At 35.2% G+C, this 17,518-nt stretch overlaps 1 protein-coding gene across 5 annotated transcripts in view; it reads left to right on the top strand.

Moving 5' to 3' along the window:
• LOC133515977 (homeotic protein antennapedia) overlaps nucleotides 1-17,518 on the top strand; it is a 243,704-nt gene that overhangs the window by 149,454 nt on the left and 76,732 nt on the right. The window contains exon 1 of one of the 5 annotated variants that reach the window (XM_061848629.1): nucleotides 3,081-3,540. The exons of the other annotated variants lie outside the window; for them this stretch is intronic. The gene's annotated coding sequence lies outside the window, so the exon portion shown is untranslated. Of the gene's footprint in view, nucleotides 1-3,080; nucleotides 3,541-17,518 lie in introns of those variants that run through there. 5 annotated transcript variants of the gene reach the window in all.

Here is a 17,518-nt window from a genome sequence, read left to right as displayed (position 1 = left end):
AAACAAAGAAAAATGCAAAGACGAATTCAATTTAAAATGAGATCCGACGTTCCGCCCCGTCCCGTGTCGATCGAGCAAAATTGAAAAAAAGAAAAAACCGTAGCACGGAATAAATAAAAATAGAGATCCCGCTACAGCGCAAGTCTCCGTTGAAATGAAAATAAAGCAAAATAGCTTTTTGTGGACGAAATAAATTAAAAAGTGTGTCGCGATTTTGCGAACAGCGTCCGGTGACGTTTGTGCAGTGTTCGCTCTATGACTATCATATTTTGTTCGTGTACGTTATTTTGTATGTGTGGGTTGTTTATGCATGCGTTCATTTGTTTGCTTTGCATTTTGCTCTGTATTGAATTTAGTGTAGCTTAGTTGAAAATGAACTAAATTCTAGAGACTATATTTTGTGTCCCAAAACACATGTAGGTCATTTGCCGGATTATAAGTAAAATTTGAAGTATTGTTGCTGTTGTTTTTTTTTTCATCTGCAAAAAAATTTTACTCTTGGTATGTAGTTTACCTATCGTTCTTTTAAAGGCAGGTACTTAATCAAATTTATATTTATAGCTCCTCTAGATCAATACTTCAGATAGTAGATATTCGTCCAAGTATTCCGACATCCCCCAGCAAGATCTCCGAACATGCAAACTTTTAACGCATATTAATGCCTTGCATCGCCGATGAGTAGGCAGCGGGGGGAAAGTTTGCCAAATTATATTTGTGGGTCGTCACGGTAGCGGGGGGAGTCCTAATGGCGAAAGGGCGGTGTGTATTAGGGCTCCCGTGGCCCTTACAGCGCTTCGGACGCGGACAGAGACATAGAGGGGTCCTTTGTGTAGGGCTAGGGCGTATGTGTAGTGCGGACTTGAAAACGTGTAAGGTCATACGTCGTTAAATGTTTAGCTATATGGGAACTTTGGAAATTTAATAAAGTTACTTTGAATCAGATGAAAAAGTAAATTTAGAATTTGGTCAGTGCAGGAGCGTATAAAAAAATGAGAAAACCTTACTCAACCTACAAAAACTCGGTTAAGTATAACGAATTATGTTAATAGCGATTTTTGTGTTAAGTAAGTATATTTTACGTGGTTATTTCATTTGTCACATACATTTGTCTTATAAAATCGACTAATACTTAAATGATAAATTTTCGGCAGGCATAATAATGCGGTGTAATAAATGTAAATAGGTACTCAAAAAAATTACAAAATTTTAAGTAAGTTCATTCTATCGTAAGTAAGTATAAACTTTTGAGAGTTTAGTGCAAATGTATACCTTCAAAGGAAGGCGGAAATCTTACGTAGGTACACTCGTCATTCTGTTAGCCGAATCTTATTTTCTGACTTTAATATTTATTATTTATTTTATAAACTTAATTGCGCATTAAACATATCATAAACCTAAAACATAATTTATTTAAAAATACGTATTCCGTGGCTACATTCATATAAAATAAACACTTAAAAAATTGTGATGGTTTACATGTCCCTGAACTAGGATTCCCTGTTTCAGGCGAGAAAAAAGTACAAAAGTCGGATTTAATGCCTCATTGTTCCAACAGTTAAATGCAGTGAAAAGCGTTTTGAAATATTGAACTTATAATTAAGTACTATACTCTGGCACTCCCACTTTATTAGTAGAAAAAGGTGCGAAATTTAATTCTTCTATGGGAGGACAACCCTTTTCATCTGTATTTTATAACTTTGCCGCCTTTTGCTACTGACGGAAATGGCTTGCCAAACTATATAAGTAATATAGTTGTTAGTCCCGTGTTCCTGACTACACATAGCGGTCATTTATTATAATCCAACCAGCACTTAAGTCGTGGGGGCAATCGGACGCCACGCATTCCCAACCTTTACTAGTTTTTAGTTTCGGTAGCTTTGGTAGTTTCGGTAGCTGAAACAAAAGTTGCCGCAATCGGTCACCTTTCAGCGGCGCTTATCGTGATTTAGTCGGTTTTATAAACTGTTTACTAAATGCTAATGAACTTAGCAGTCTAGATAAAAAGGTGGTGAATAATTTAGTTGTGTATTTGTTATGTAAGTAGGCTTGAAAAATGTTTTTTGAATTAACTTTACAAAATCCGTCCAAACCTTTTTTTTAAATCTCATTTATCCGTCCAAACCTTTTACTAATATACTTTTTAAGATCATACAATATCCGGTTTCACCTGCCTCTCTCTTCTATAAATACAATACAAGTACTAGTATGAAGTTTTCTAAGTAACAATTTTTTTTATAAAAAATCACGAGAAATTAGTTACTTAGTAGGTACCTAATTGAAGTCGCTATAATTTTATTTAGGTACCAGTGTTGGCCGAACGTTAATTAGAATTGACCATATTGAAAACTAACCATTGCAAATTGAACCATAAACTGTAACCGTCCGTTACGGTTTGCGGTTCAATTTGTAATGGTTTTATCAATATGGTCAATTCTAATTAACGTTCGGTCAACACTGATAGGTACTGTGTGTATAGTGTAACTTTATTACCCAATATAAAATAGTTTGAGTGCAAATTAATATGTGTTACATAGCATGATGCTATGTTGTTTCCTGGGAATATGTCCTATTAAATACAACATAACGTTGATAGGCGTCATTAGTGTACGATTCCCTGTCGGTTCCCAGAATGAAGAACTGGGTCACGATTTATTGCTTCAATCTCATGTAATCTCATACCAAATGTGCATTAGACACTTCTAAGATTCTATTCATGAACTAATTTTGTAGGCACTTAGACCTAAAAAAATATGCACTTAAATACAACCCTATCATACCGTCGAACAAATTTTTCAAAGTTTAAGTTTAAATCATTGTATCATCCACACCACACTAGACATAAACATCTTGATAGGATGAAAGACAGCTCATTGTATACTTGCTAATGTATTGTATCTAGAAAGAACAAGTAAATACCTACTTGCTTGAAATTGCGCAAAGATATTCGAATAGTTGTTTAACACTTATCCAATACCCAATACGTAGCTACCTACAAAACAGACTCAAAGAAACCGTTAAGGCTACTATCCCAACAAAGTTTCCCGAAGAATTTTTAATCATTCGCGCTGGGCGGGCGGGGCGGGGGCGGCCTGGCCGCGGCAGTGCGCGCCCGGCGGCCGACGCGCCGCCCGCCCAGTCGCGACCGCGCCATGACACCACGCGCGACTCTCCGCCCGCCCGCGACAAACGCACGCGCGACTACGCGACTACTACTCCTGTAGCCTTCCACGGCGACCCACAAAACTGAATAAATTCGACAAATCATTCTCCTACCTGGACCACTATATAGACAAGTGTTTTCACAGTGTTTTTTTTATTTCGTGTCTATTCTTTTCGTAGTACAAAAGTCTTGTAATTAAATTAGTATTTTTATTATAAAGTACAAAATAATGTAACATAATAAATTAGCAGCACGGTAGAGATTTTAGAATACGAATTAATACAGGGTCAGTTTTGTATGAATTCAATGTGATTGTAGTTTAAGTCGCTTAATCGAAATCGATTACTGTTCATAACGCAAACTGCCGAGACATATTTAAGGTAAGTAAAAATATTTTGAAAGTGTGAATAAAAACACGAATAATATGAAACATTTTGCGCAGTTAAACATTTATTACATTATAAAAGGAAAATACCTACATGACCGGCGTTGTCTATATATTATGGAACTTTTAAACAAAAGTGAGTAATAGCCTCATAAGCACATTATTCACGCCAATTCGCTCGCATCAAAACAAAGCGTAACAAATCATAAATATCAAGTCTCTCAGTGATTCCCTCATATCAGCCAGCAGCGAGTGCAGCAAACGTATTCCGGTTCCCGAAGACAAGACAACTATGATTTAAATCCGCCGGCGTCGCTAAATCACGCGAGGAGCGGCGCGACAACACCTCGCCCCGCGCAATTCTCAAATTGTTTATACCGCGCCTAACGATTTAAATATAGAACGAACAAATGCCGATCGAATCGAACGCAATTGTTTCGACTCAATAATGAAACTTAGCAGCGACAGCACTGTTGCTTGGCGCAGCGTCGAAACTTTGATTAATCTACGATCTAATTTCGGAATCTGCAATGGGAGCACTGTACACAAAGTTTCGAATTAAATTCCTAACTCCCACCAAGATTAACATAACAAGTTAACTAAAATGTTACTAGTTTTCCATGACAGGCGGAAGCAATGTTTTCTTACCGAACGACTATAAATATAAAAGCTACACTATAAAACGGCGACAACGCGGCATGGTTTCGAACTAAGAAAATGCATACAAATTTGAATTCTCACATACACATTACCTAATTTGCAGCTTAATGTTTCATTAGCGGCATTCAAAGTCCATGGGAATTGCTCTAGACCCACAGAAAAAATAGAAAATTATCTCGTCTACAAAATAAACAATGACTTTTGACACGAAACAGTTTTAGATAACGCTCGTAACTCTTATATTTTAATGCAATTAGGCTTTAAACCTTGTTAAATTGATCGCTCACAGCTATAATGTTGAGATGATAAAATAAAGCTTGCATATTATAACATATTTAAGCAACATAAATTAGTTATAAGTACTAATTGGTTATTGCTTTCCATCTGTGGTTAAGTTTTAATGCATTTTGATTTTTCAAACAAAACGTATCCTCTCTCGTCCAGACTAATTGTTCATAACAACTGAAAAGACATTGTAAATCAATTTACAACTTTTTAACACCACATTTTTAAGAAACCCTAAATCATATTGGGCTTTTGTTATTAGACAAAGAAATATGGTCAACTTACGTCTTTTTACAAACTAACGGTGCATGTTACGATCCCAAAACGGTAATAGCCACAATGCCCGTGAATGGTCTTGCGCAACGTCTTTTTGTTCACGATATTTCGTGAATGCTCCAAACGCAAATTGTTTTTTTCTAACCGTTGCCGGGGTGGCCGTAGAAAGCGAGTCTTATTCATTTTTTTCAACCCAAAAGAGAAATCTACTGAGATATGAAATACTTTTAAAGCGTTTAGCTTCTTGGAATTTCGAGTTGCTCTAATTCCATACTTAGTTTGGTTATTGTATGGAACGGAATATGAGAATGTATAATTAGTTTTAGATTACACAGCCATTGCAATATGTTGTTAAAGTTAGTTAGTTAATTGATAAAGGAAACAATGGGTATACTGGTATACAAACCAAAGTCCTTCCTCCAGTTTTGGATGATTACTCGTATTTGGATGATTTTGCAATACATACACAGTTCAAGAAACATGAAACATTTATTTTTAGTTTTAAATATTTTGATGACATTCTTAAATATCTATTATCTTAAATATCCACAAAATAAGATAGCAGTAGCTAAATTAAGGTAAGACTAACCTAACTAGAGTTGTAAGAAAAAAAACGAGTTTCAAAATTTAAATGCCGGCCACACTATGGAACGATTGATATTAAAAGATATATGCGTAATTAGCTAGCATAATCGATTAAAACAGTCCGCAACACTGGACCCTAATTAAATGAATCCAACCTACCGCCACCTACCTACCACGTCAAACTGGTGGGGCTACATGTCATGCGTGATCTACATACGTTTGATCAGTCTACCAGCGCAGCCATGGCCTGCTTTTTAATATGTCAGATTTCCTGCTCGATCGTGTCTAAGCCTCATAAATGTCTTAACAATTTTGATACACTTTCGAAACTTTTATAGCTTGTATGCAGCTATTTATAAAGACACCTTTTATATCGGCGCGCTGGTGAAAGATGTTGTGGTTTAGTAGTGGGAGATGTTTATTTGATTGTAATGTAAAAGTTGTTTATATGATTTGGTTTTATACGACATTGTCGAACCTTCTTTTATTCAATTAGTATTTGTGGACTGTCATATAATATGAAAATATTTTAAAGTAAGTAGACAAGAAATGTTACTGTTAAAATAAACCAAAAAGATGAATGAACGAATAATTCAGTAATTAAAACGCCTAGCAATAAAAAAGGAACAAATTTTAAACTTTTCATTCAAATGTACCTACTTACCAAAAAACATTACATATTCACACTTAAAAACGAGTAAAAAAACTTAACCGCAACGGCAGCTAGTGCTATTTGTGCCTGGGCATGACATAAATCATTCTTGAAACGAGTAATTAAAATACTGGTCTACGCCAGAATCAGGCGTTCCGAATTTACGCCCGCCAGCCGAAAAACATGAAAGTGATATTGCACGAGCGTTCACAAATATGGAAATAGTGGACTGCAATTGAAATATTGTTTTGGATTTACAGTTGCGTTGTTTTTGGGCTGATGCGTGTTTTGAGGAATTAGTCGCTGTCGTTCGGTGATTTGTAACGGACCAACCGTGTTTTGTTTTTGGAACCTAGAATATATTATTGGGTGATCTTTTTTACAAAAAATCTACTTATCGTAATTAGATAATCAGCTAGGTAATCTGAATAGTAATAATAAACTCGATCGTATCAGTCGTTCGTGTGTCACACGATCATGATCCTGTTAATAGTGTACGACAAGCTGTTCAGCGTCAAAAGTGTTAATAATGAGGCACGAAAGCATCTTGTCAAATGTTGGCCATCTTGGAAATTACAGGCCAAGTCCTGTTTAATAAGCACCCCATGCCACGTACACGTAGGGTGTAATTGGAATGCTGGCAATTTTATTTACTTTTTTATAATTTCTTATAGGTAGCTAATATAATTGAAGTTACCTAAATACGTCCGCTGTTTTAAATAAGTTATAATAACTTATATATGCGGTGGTAGCCGAGTGGATATGACGTCCGCTTTCAATCCGGAGGTCGCGGGTTCAAATTCTGGCTCGTACCAATGAGTTTTTCGGAACGTATGTACGAAATGTCATTTGATATTTACCACTAGCTTTTCGGTGAAGGAAAACATCGTGAGGAAACCTGTACACACTTTTGCGAAGAAATTCAAAGGTGTATATGAAGTCCCCAATCCGCATTGGGCTAGCGTGGGGACTATAGCCCGAGGTCTGTGCCCAGCAGTGGGACGTATATAAGCTGAATTATTATTATAATCACTTATTTTAAATAGCGGGCGTATTTAATGTACAGGCATACGTAAAAGTGTTTTAAAACAGCATTTTAAGTGATATACTCGTTAGCTTTCGGGCATTCGGGCACTAAAAGGTCTACTTTGTCGGGGACGTGACGCGTATAAATATGGCAGCTAAATTAGTTGTAGAAATCTGTATTATATACCGTTGAATTCAAAGTTAACTCTTATCAAACGTTATCAAGCCAAATATTGGCATCTTAACTTTATCTTTTAAATTAAAAAATTGCGTCACGTATCTAATACTTTTCGGGAATGCCCCTTTCGAAATCACTTGTAAATGTTGCGATAAAGCTTTAGAAAGTGCAAAACGGAAATCAATTGCTCTAAACGTCTGTGATCTTCAAAAGGGCCGTAAAACAAGCGATTACACTGTTATAATCTCAATATGCCAATTAAGGTCAGTTACGACTGTGTAAACGGCGCTGCCGCCGTAAGTGCGTCGTAAAGCGGGGTTTAATGGCCGCTGGCTGCCGAGGGATTCCCTGCGCTGAGCTGTGAACTTTTATATGCATCCTTGTTAGGATGAACGATTTTTATGAATTTGGGGAATAAGACGTAAGTTATGTTTTTATGTCGGTGGCAATTTGAACGATTAGCAGACAGGAAAATCATTGTTTTTTTTTAGTAAAGAAAGTTACATTTTTTTTTCTGTCACTCCCTTTTTAATATAGGTACCTATTTATGATTTATACTTTAATTTTCGTACTAAATACACATTTTCTGCCGAGGGATTCCCTGCGCTGAGGTGTGAACTTTTACATGCAACCTTGTTCCCATCCCATCAGGATTTTGAACGGATTTGAAGTGAATAATGGTGTTCTTGTAAAAAAAGTTTCTTTAAAATCATTGTTTCTGTCAATCCTTTTCTATTAAGTATATGATTTATATCTACTTTATATAAGGAAAAGAACGTACAAACATTTACTGATTTACTGATATGATATTAAAAATGCAATATTTGCTATATCTCATGTTTATTATCAAAATTTATATTTATTCCGTATAATTTTACCAATTTATGTATATATATAGTCTAGTCAAATATATGAAGTATGACATTTTAAACTAGACATTCGTTTCGTATACAGATGTGCAAGTTGCGGAAAGATCTCAAAAGTATGGAAAATTTCTCAGAAATTACAGGAAAATCTCACAGGCAATAAAGGAAACATTTATTTTGGAAATGGAAAATTTCGATCCTTACCTATACAAAAATATGAGATGTTTCTGAAATTTAAGTATTTCGCAATTTTGAACACTTTCCGACAGAACATGAGTACCGTGTACCTACCGGGAGAGCTGGGGAGACTAGGGACAAAACTTAAAATAAGATTTGCCTGACAATTTCTTAATATTTACCCACACAGCCGTCCCTATTCACCCCGGTTGACGGTAGTTTCCGAACACGTACTTTACAAACGACAACTATGTACTCTGTTAATGTGAGCGCCAAGTAAACTTTTATCGCTGTAGACAAGATTGTCTCATAATGAAGCAATGAGGTATGTAGACGAGTAGGACGCTCGCGTGACTGACGGTGGAATGCTTGTACCGAGGTAACTATGCGAGACTTTAAATATAATTTAACCACTTAGGGCGACTTCAACAGACAAGTAAGCGCTTTATTTGCTATGATTATGTTTAGTACGGTATAGCATGGTTTAGACATACCTAACTGAATGCAAATAGTAGGTTGTGATATCATTGATCTATTCTCAATTATAAAGCCTGCGACTAATAAACGTATCTTTTTGCCCCAGTGATTGACTGGTAAAACATGCCTTAAGGCATGAAGCCTACCATTTGTAAAGTTGACGAAATATAAAGTGAGCCGAACTTGTTCAAACTTGTTCGAGATATCGGCTCACTTTATATTTCGTCAACCTTACTTCTTATTTTATGTACAATAAAGTTTATATAAATAAATAAATGCACAAAACGGCCAACCTTACACTATATCTATTATTCATATCGCGAAAATATGAGAAGTGACAAAAAAATGGTTATCATTTTTAAATTTCTAATTGATTATAAAAGTCAGAGATCATATATCAATAATAAAATTAAGACATTTTGATAATACGAGCCTAATCTAGTTTGTTCATTTATTGCTGTTGTAAATTTAATGAAACTTGTTTAATTTTAATTTTAACATCACGAATTACAAATTTTATTGCTGTATATTTTATGAAGTCTTGTAAAACTATGTAAATATGGAGATATTTTTTATTAAACTTGAACTTTATGGCCCTTAACAACATTGTGTAAGTTGCCTACATTTGCTTGTAGTATACACATTTTTTAGTAGCTTACAATAACTATTTGATTTGGCAACAAATCTTTTACCAATATCTTCAGCCAACCCAACCAATACTAACAAGAACCGAACTTTGCCAGTTTCACTTCCAAGCACTTCTTAACCCTTTCAAAAACAATCCAACCTTAACACTACGCACGTGTTTTACTTTTACATACCTACATATCCCCGAAAGCACCGATTTCTGGAATCGCTCCCCGCAATCCAAGAAACTGTGCAAAGCTGTATAAGTAAGTAAAGAACATTTTCGAGGCTGCTTGCTATGCAGGGCGCGGCCGGCCCTGATTTTTGCCGTTGTCGACACTGGGAAAATGTATTAGTGGATTTAATGCCTACGAAATAAGACCGATCGAACTGTGCGGGGAATTCGCTATTAAGAGTTACTTGGTTTTGCTGCTGGGGGTTGCTTGGAATTACTGTTTGACTCAGTTCAATTTATACAAAACTTGTTTACAAAATTCTTAATTTAAATATTGAATTTAAACCTTACACACAACGTATTTATGAGTAAAAACATTTAATTAATTTTATACTAACATTTTGTACCTGTTTTGAACCTTAAAGTTAGCAACATTAATATTCAACTAGGATTTAAAATACTCTTTACCACATCAACTGGTAAAGGCTCTCTTGATTGTTCAAAAACTAATGAGAAAGTTGCATTTTACCCACATGTGGGGCAAAGTAATCAGATGCAAATTTTGAGTTGTTTCCGTATGTTAGCTAGTAGAATTGACTTTTAAGTTATGATTTTGAATGATATTTTCTTTATTACGTTCATTTGGATTTGATTTGATTTGATTTTGTTGGTATTTCATTGGTGTGATGAAAAATATTTTTATAATTTTATACTATCAAACTATGTATCTACTCGAATGTATACGTCAACCGATTGAGAACTTTTTTGTTGACTTATGCACTTTGCTTTGCGAATAATAACTACATAGTAGGTATAACAAGTACAGTCACTTGCAATAATATGTTACATAACAAAGTCCGCAAAAATATTTGACACGACCTTATTTGTAGAGGCATAAGAGAGTGTCACATATTTCTGCCGCCTTCGAAGAGTAACATATTATTGCAGGTGACTGTACCTACCTAATCAATATTTTAATTAAAAGTACACAATCTAATACCATGTTCACCTGCTGTCGTGGAATAATTGTGACCATACCAGGGACAAATATAAATAGGTAGGAAGTGGCCGGCTTATCGCTAAAAGCGATCGATGTCAGCGCGTCCGTTAATAAATGCCTAATGGCTCATTAGTAATAGAATCGCTTTACAAGTATGTACAAAACACGTAATATTGGATTAAATTATGTTTTCCTGCAAATACAAACAATATAGCTGATCGAGTATGGTATTATTTTATTACCGATTTCTTGCCTAGAAACGTCTTTCAAATCACTTTCTTACATGAGCCACATAAACGTATGGAATGTTCGTAACTCAGTAGGAAACATTTATTAAAACATAATAAAATATGTTTCTCTTACCCCACATTATCTTACCGTGGTATACCATCATAATATTCATAATATGTACTATTCTTTTATAAATGCAAATTTTACCCTTACGGAAATTATAATTATACATTCATACATTTTCCCTTTCAAGAATTCAAAACACTAGAATAACTTAATCCACAAAATTCTTCAAAGGAAAATTATACAGCCATTTTTAATACGTAATGCTGTAGCTAGTTATTTCGTGCCGGCATCGAGTGACGGGCACGGAAGCGAGGGCGGGAAACGGGACGCCTGTTTACCTACTGCATCGTACGTCGTGGAATACATGGCTTGCGAAGTTGGAATTTGCTTTAGAGGTGCCTTGAGGAAAATACAGGCTCGTTAAAACTAGACAATACTTAAGTATTATACACTTGATCGATGCAGATTTCACCCAGTCAATTAATGATGTAAAATACACAACTTAAAACGCTGCTTAACTTAAGAGTAGCTAACTTTTGCGTCTAGAGAAATATTTCGGCTTACTTGGATGAATCAACTTTTAGACCGACGCTAATCTGTCCACGACATTCAAATTTTAACAATTTTTTAAATATTAGGTATATCATTTTATGATATAGGTACGTTAAAACAACCGATTTGCTTTCTGATACTTAGACCAATAATTTAGAAAAATATCAAATTGGAACCATGATTTCTTGGTAACTACAGATATATATTTTTGCTAACGCCAGAGACGTGGAAAGTGGTGGTCTAAAAGTTGATTCGCCCTATTTTCAATATGTTTTAGGCGTTTATCTCAATATACCATACGATATAATGTATTTCCAACGGTTCGCCAATATAAAAATTACGCGACACGACCGCTTTGCTCGCCGATCTAACATCGACTGACTATAACTGTCAGTGACGTCACCATGACGTAAAAGATCGAGACGTCTATACCCTACATCTTATGTAATTTGCGTCTACATATATAAAGGTGTACGTTACTAATTTCGTGTCGGATGTTAATTGACACGAAATCGCAAATCGCTGGGAACGTCCGCACATTCTGCGCCGCACGTGCTGATGCCACATGCTGATAGCCTGATAAAGTGGGCTCTTCCGTTTGTTTTCTTAGCTCATGTCAGAATTTAGGAGCAATTTTAAAGGTGCACGCTGCATATGTCGATCGAAACGCATTGAAAGATACCTATCTATATATTAGATATTTATTTTTTCAATGAGTGACGAATGTTGGCCATATTAAACGTATAACTAATTTTGGCTGGACTGTATACGAGACTTTATTTGAATAATGTCTACTTAAGAAACATTTTAAATTTTCTCTACCTACCTGTGGTATATCCTCGAATCTGCGAGCCTACCGCGAATTACGTCCGACGTGTTGCCTCTCTGTCAGGGAGGCAACATGTCGAACGTGGTTCGCGGTAGGCCCTCTGATTTTTGTGACTCGATCGAAAAAAACAACAATCGATGGCTCGTGCACTATGATTGTTATAAGCTGTTGTTTATACATTTAACTTTTTTGCTTATACCTACTCGTACATTGGACTTGAATCGATTGTTGTCAAAATATCTAACATTAATCAAGTGCTCCTAAAATACTTATTTTTCCATCACAAATATTTTCGAAGCTATTCTGTTAAAAGCCAACAACAACAATGTAAGCGCCGCTTAAAACCTCTCATTTCATAAAATTCATCAAATCAATTTTCTACCATTAGAAAAATCACTTCGTTATCCAATTAAGTATACAGCCACACACGACGATCGAAATCCGATGGCTTCGGCTTCATCACTGTACTTTCGGCTCACCCATTACATTAGTCACGCCGCTTGAATGATAGGATACTGTCGATGCCGATACCGAAAACTAAGTTTACGCAATCAGTGTTATTATGATTTGGCTACGGAATAAACCCATATTTTCTTTAGGTACCTATTTATGTTCATTTAATCCTAATTATTATTCGTATTTAGTCCTAGATAACTGTTTAGTTGTTCTCCCTGGCTGCTAAATAATGCGATTTTAGATGCCATGGTAAAAAAAACATGATCACTTGTCAACATGACCGTTCACTTCATTTCAGAGTATTTATGCACTAAATGGGAAGCAACCATGGTTACCATGGACCTATGGGTAGTCATAATGTCCTTATCAAGGACTAAATACTTTGTTAATTGGTTTAGTTCTATCATTATAATATAGATTTAACATCACATATAAAAATTCCTGACCTAGGGTACCGCAGGCAGCAGGTATAATTTTGTCTAATGATCTACGTTAATGTTTGGTTAATCTGAGCAACTTTTACTATGCGTCCCACCCAGAAATCTCGAAAAGAAAATTGGGTCTCCCCTAAGATTTTTTTTTTTATTAAATACAGCAACTATCTTTATAGGTAAACCCTAATACAATAGCGCCTTAAATTAAATAATCCTTATTACTACTTAACTAAATAATTTAAATAAAAAAAAAACAACATTAGACTAACAAAATGTATCAAACAGACAAGTTTTTTTTTCGCGATTTCGGGATTAGTCCTATAGTAAAAGTAGTTCAGTAAAAGTTGCTCAGTATGACCTAAACATTAATGAGTTTGAGTAATTGCTTTACGTTCAGTTACATAATGTATATAGATGGTTTACTCACAAAATAACGAAATTAGAAATGGTTTTTTAAATCGCCTGCTATTTTTTACGGTTTCCTTCAAACCACAATCATTATTTAATAGTAACGCAGCCTTATAACGATGCCTCCGGGATCGCGGACATTTTAGTTCGCTATTTTACTTTTTTTCGGGCAACTTTCGTACTGGCCTGTGCGAGGCGAAACGGAATAGTTTAAATTGGTTTTGTTTCTAATTTCTGAATGCTTTTCTTGCTTTAGGTCTATTCCTTTCGTGGTACAAATCGTACATACCTACAACTTTGATTTAGTATATTTGAATACATATTTTTTTAGTAAATTGCACCTATAAGTAAGGCCAATATTACTTTTGTTGTAGAGTTTTTTCTCTTACAATAAAAAATGGTTGCGCTATCGTTACACATACCTACGGCATTCTAATTTATAAAAAATATATAAAGTGCTAACAAATTAGCTACCGAAATATTAATGCACTTAACTGACAAGATGTGTAACACTTTCTGTTATGACAACAATTGTTTGTTTTAAATGTCATTATCAACTCCTCTTTTGTCCTTTGATTTATCAATGTGAATTCCAATTTTCTCAAAAAAAAACATTATAAAACCTATAATGTTTCATATTTAAATATGCTCCAGGTGCCGAGTACCAGCTGTAAAAATATTTGTAACTTATTTGTTAGCATTCTTATATACAATAAATAACTTTGAACTTTGAACTTTGCATATTATATTTTAGTAACTTTACCACTGAATTGAGAAAACACAATACATGTTCGTCACTCACTGGAAGAATTTGGAAGATGTCTTATAAATTTAGTGTTTAGATCTTTTGGTTTGGTTAGGTACCTAATATTTGTAATTTGTTTCTTCTTTAAATACGTACTACCCAAATCTTAAGTTTAAGTGGTGACTTTATGCTTTGTAGCGTTTTTCAATATGACTAAAACCAGTAGCCCACCGCACCCTAATGCGATGTTATCGGAGGGTCGTCGGCGCTCTTTACCACTTAAAGCGACGCTATTTATATCTTCGTTCGGATTGGTCGGAGCATCTGTCACGTTGCATGCTCTTAATTCAAACTCTGACTAATGAGGGATCACTTGAATATGGTTAAAATAGGTTGCCTTTCGCAACTGTGATGACTATGTATCGATAGGACTGACTGTTGGGTTACTAGAACTAGCTCGTATAAATGTTTTTTCTCTAATTTAATTGTTTTTTAAAAATACGATAAATTATAAAGGATTTTATTTGGCAATGAATATTTGAAATTTAACAAGTCGTTAGAGGTAAGTTGCTTGCTGTATCTATGTATGTAAAACAATCACCAAGTTGGTCCCGAGACATGTTCAGTTGAGAGAGGTAAAATAAAAATTACAAATATACCACGAATAAAAATAATAATTTAACATTAATTGGATATAGTTTAGTTTAATTCATAATATTGATAAATAGAAGACAACCAATGTGTATGTTGTGTACACAACACGTGAACCCAAGGCTCTCATGTGCCGTGGAAAAAAGCCGGAAGAACACGAGGAAGATGATGATGAGAAGACTAACTAACATAACACAATTATTTTCGTCATATCTGCGAATGTGTTTCTTAATACAATAAATATATTAGGTATACCTATTATACATCCACACTAAGTTCAACTCCATAAATAGGGCATTTGGTGGCAATGCTTTACTGTGAGAACTCGCTAAGATCATAGACGGGTATTCATCGGGACCAGATGTGACGTAATGGCCGCGATATCTTATCTCCTGCTACTGGGTTACTGGCCTAAATAGAACGTTGTTTATATTGATTTTTATATACTTAACAGTTTTTTTTTGCGTCAGGAAATAGTATAATGAAAAATTGTGCACAATATTGACATCATAAATAATTTATCCATTCGTCCTCAGGGAGGCCATCTTGAATCTTCTGTTCCTTAAATAGATTATTTTTAGATATTTATTTAAAAAAAAAAAACGAATATTACGTTAAATTCCACGGCAAATTATGTAATTTTATTGTATTGTATGTTTTTTTAATCAGCTTACATTATTTTGTTTCAGGTACGTTGGTGATGTAATTAAAAAAAAACTACGTCTTATACAAATTGAAAGTTAGAAAGTCGCAGTGCTTGTAAGTGCCTAAGCATATTAAAAAGAAAGTCTGTAATACATATAAAACATTATGTGAGTACATGTAGACATTAAGACATAAATTAAAGATATTATGAGAGAAAACATATGAAATGTCACATTAGTAGGTAAGGCAAAACTGCATTAACGTAATAACTACTTACTTAAAAATATTTTTGCTCAACTCACCGTGGGACGGGCGGAAATTAAAGAAGCTCTATAATAATGCAACAGTGCGAAATCCCTTGTGCGATGCACGAAATCTTTTTAAACAACTGCACGAAAAAGCGTTGAACTTTTACACAAAAGCTCTCAGGTAACGCCATGATACGTATAGAACAGTCTTAGCCAACGCTTGAGATGGTGATAGGTTTATAGGTAAGTGCGAAGAGGATACGTAGTGTTAGGTCGGCACCGTCCTCGGGGCTTTCGGCTCAGCTGTCTGGCGCGCGGTGATGTTTGAAACACAGGACAGGCGGAGCTTAGCCACAAATCACTCAATGTCACATTTTGACATTTGAGATATTAGGTTTTTTTTCTATAACGCCGCCACGCCATCTCTTATTTCTTATTGCGCTTTCGGCTCTATTTCGGCGACACTTTCTCTGTACGTAATTAGATTGAATATACAGTGTGTAACTTTCTATATCACTATGTTAAACAGTGTTTTATTGTTCATTATATTTTTTATATTCCATTAGAATGCACACAACTCGTCACAATAGTCATAAACCTAACGACCGTCGTTTACGCTATTTAAAATTCGAACGAAACCAAAAAATCTAAATACTTAAAATGTTACCAATTTACGAAGAGCTCTCACGATATTCCCATCTCCCAAACAATAGGCAGGATGGGCAATTACTTCGATTCCACGAAGGTCAGGGTTAAATGGTTGGTCATGGTTCAAGGAAGTGCCATCAAATTGGTCAAATGAGGCCATAAAGTTCCCGCTGAGCGATGTTTCAATGCTGGTGTCGAACTAATAATAATTTTAGGGCTTAATATATTAATATTGGAAACAATGGTGGGGTGATATGGTCAGATGACCGCATGGTGAAACGGTAATAAGCGATGATGACTCAATTGTAAGTGACCTTGGCATGACTTTACTCAATTTTGGACGCCATCAATAACGTTTATGCTTTGGTATCTAGCACGTTACTATGGTAGTTTATATTAGGTATGTTATTTGATATTATAATTTTGCTTATTTGATTTCATTTAAAAGCATTCGCTTAATGGCTATGTCGAGATACAAGTGCTTACCAATTAATCGCAAAATGAGTTTGTAAATTCCTCTTATTCTAAGACGTACTTTAAATAATTGCGTGGCTATGCGTTTTCGCAGAATTATAACATAAATTCGAAAAGGAGAAAAATAAACAACGACCCAAACCGTTACTCAACGGGCCCCCAATTATGAGCGCACATCGCAGAGACAAAACGTTTCAAAACAATGACGATTCTATTTTCGAAAAAAATTACGCAAAACGTCCAAACAGTCCCGAAATTTTCGGCAAAAGAAACAATACAGCCGGGTTTTGTTTGCATAATTAATTCTTGGCCAAAACCAAAGCTCGAAAACGTTGGACCACATGATCCCCTTACCGTTACTCTAAACTCAGCGGGCTGCGTGAACGCACAATTTTAGGTCCGCTTTAATCCCTATTACGTCGGGTTACAGTTTACAATCCCGTAACATAATGATAAAAAGCAATTTGGTAAATGTACTAAGTATTTACATGTATATTCGCTCTTAACACGACCGCAAACAGTCTAATTTTCAACAACATGAGGTAAAATGAGTTTGTAATTTTGGACGAGGCTTTTATTGTTTCACGCATTCAAATTCCTTG

The sequence above is a fragment of the Cydia pomonella genome, chromosome 3, assembly GCF_033807575.1.
Source record: "Cydia pomonella isolate Wapato2018A chromosome 3, ilCydPomo1, whole genome shotgun sequence".
Taxonomy (NCBI): domain Eukaryota; kingdom Metazoa; phylum Arthropoda; class Insecta; order Lepidoptera; family Tortricidae; genus Cydia; species Cydia pomonella.
Note: the sequence above shows the minus strand (reverse complement) of the source record. Positions and strands in the feature narration are given on the sequence as shown.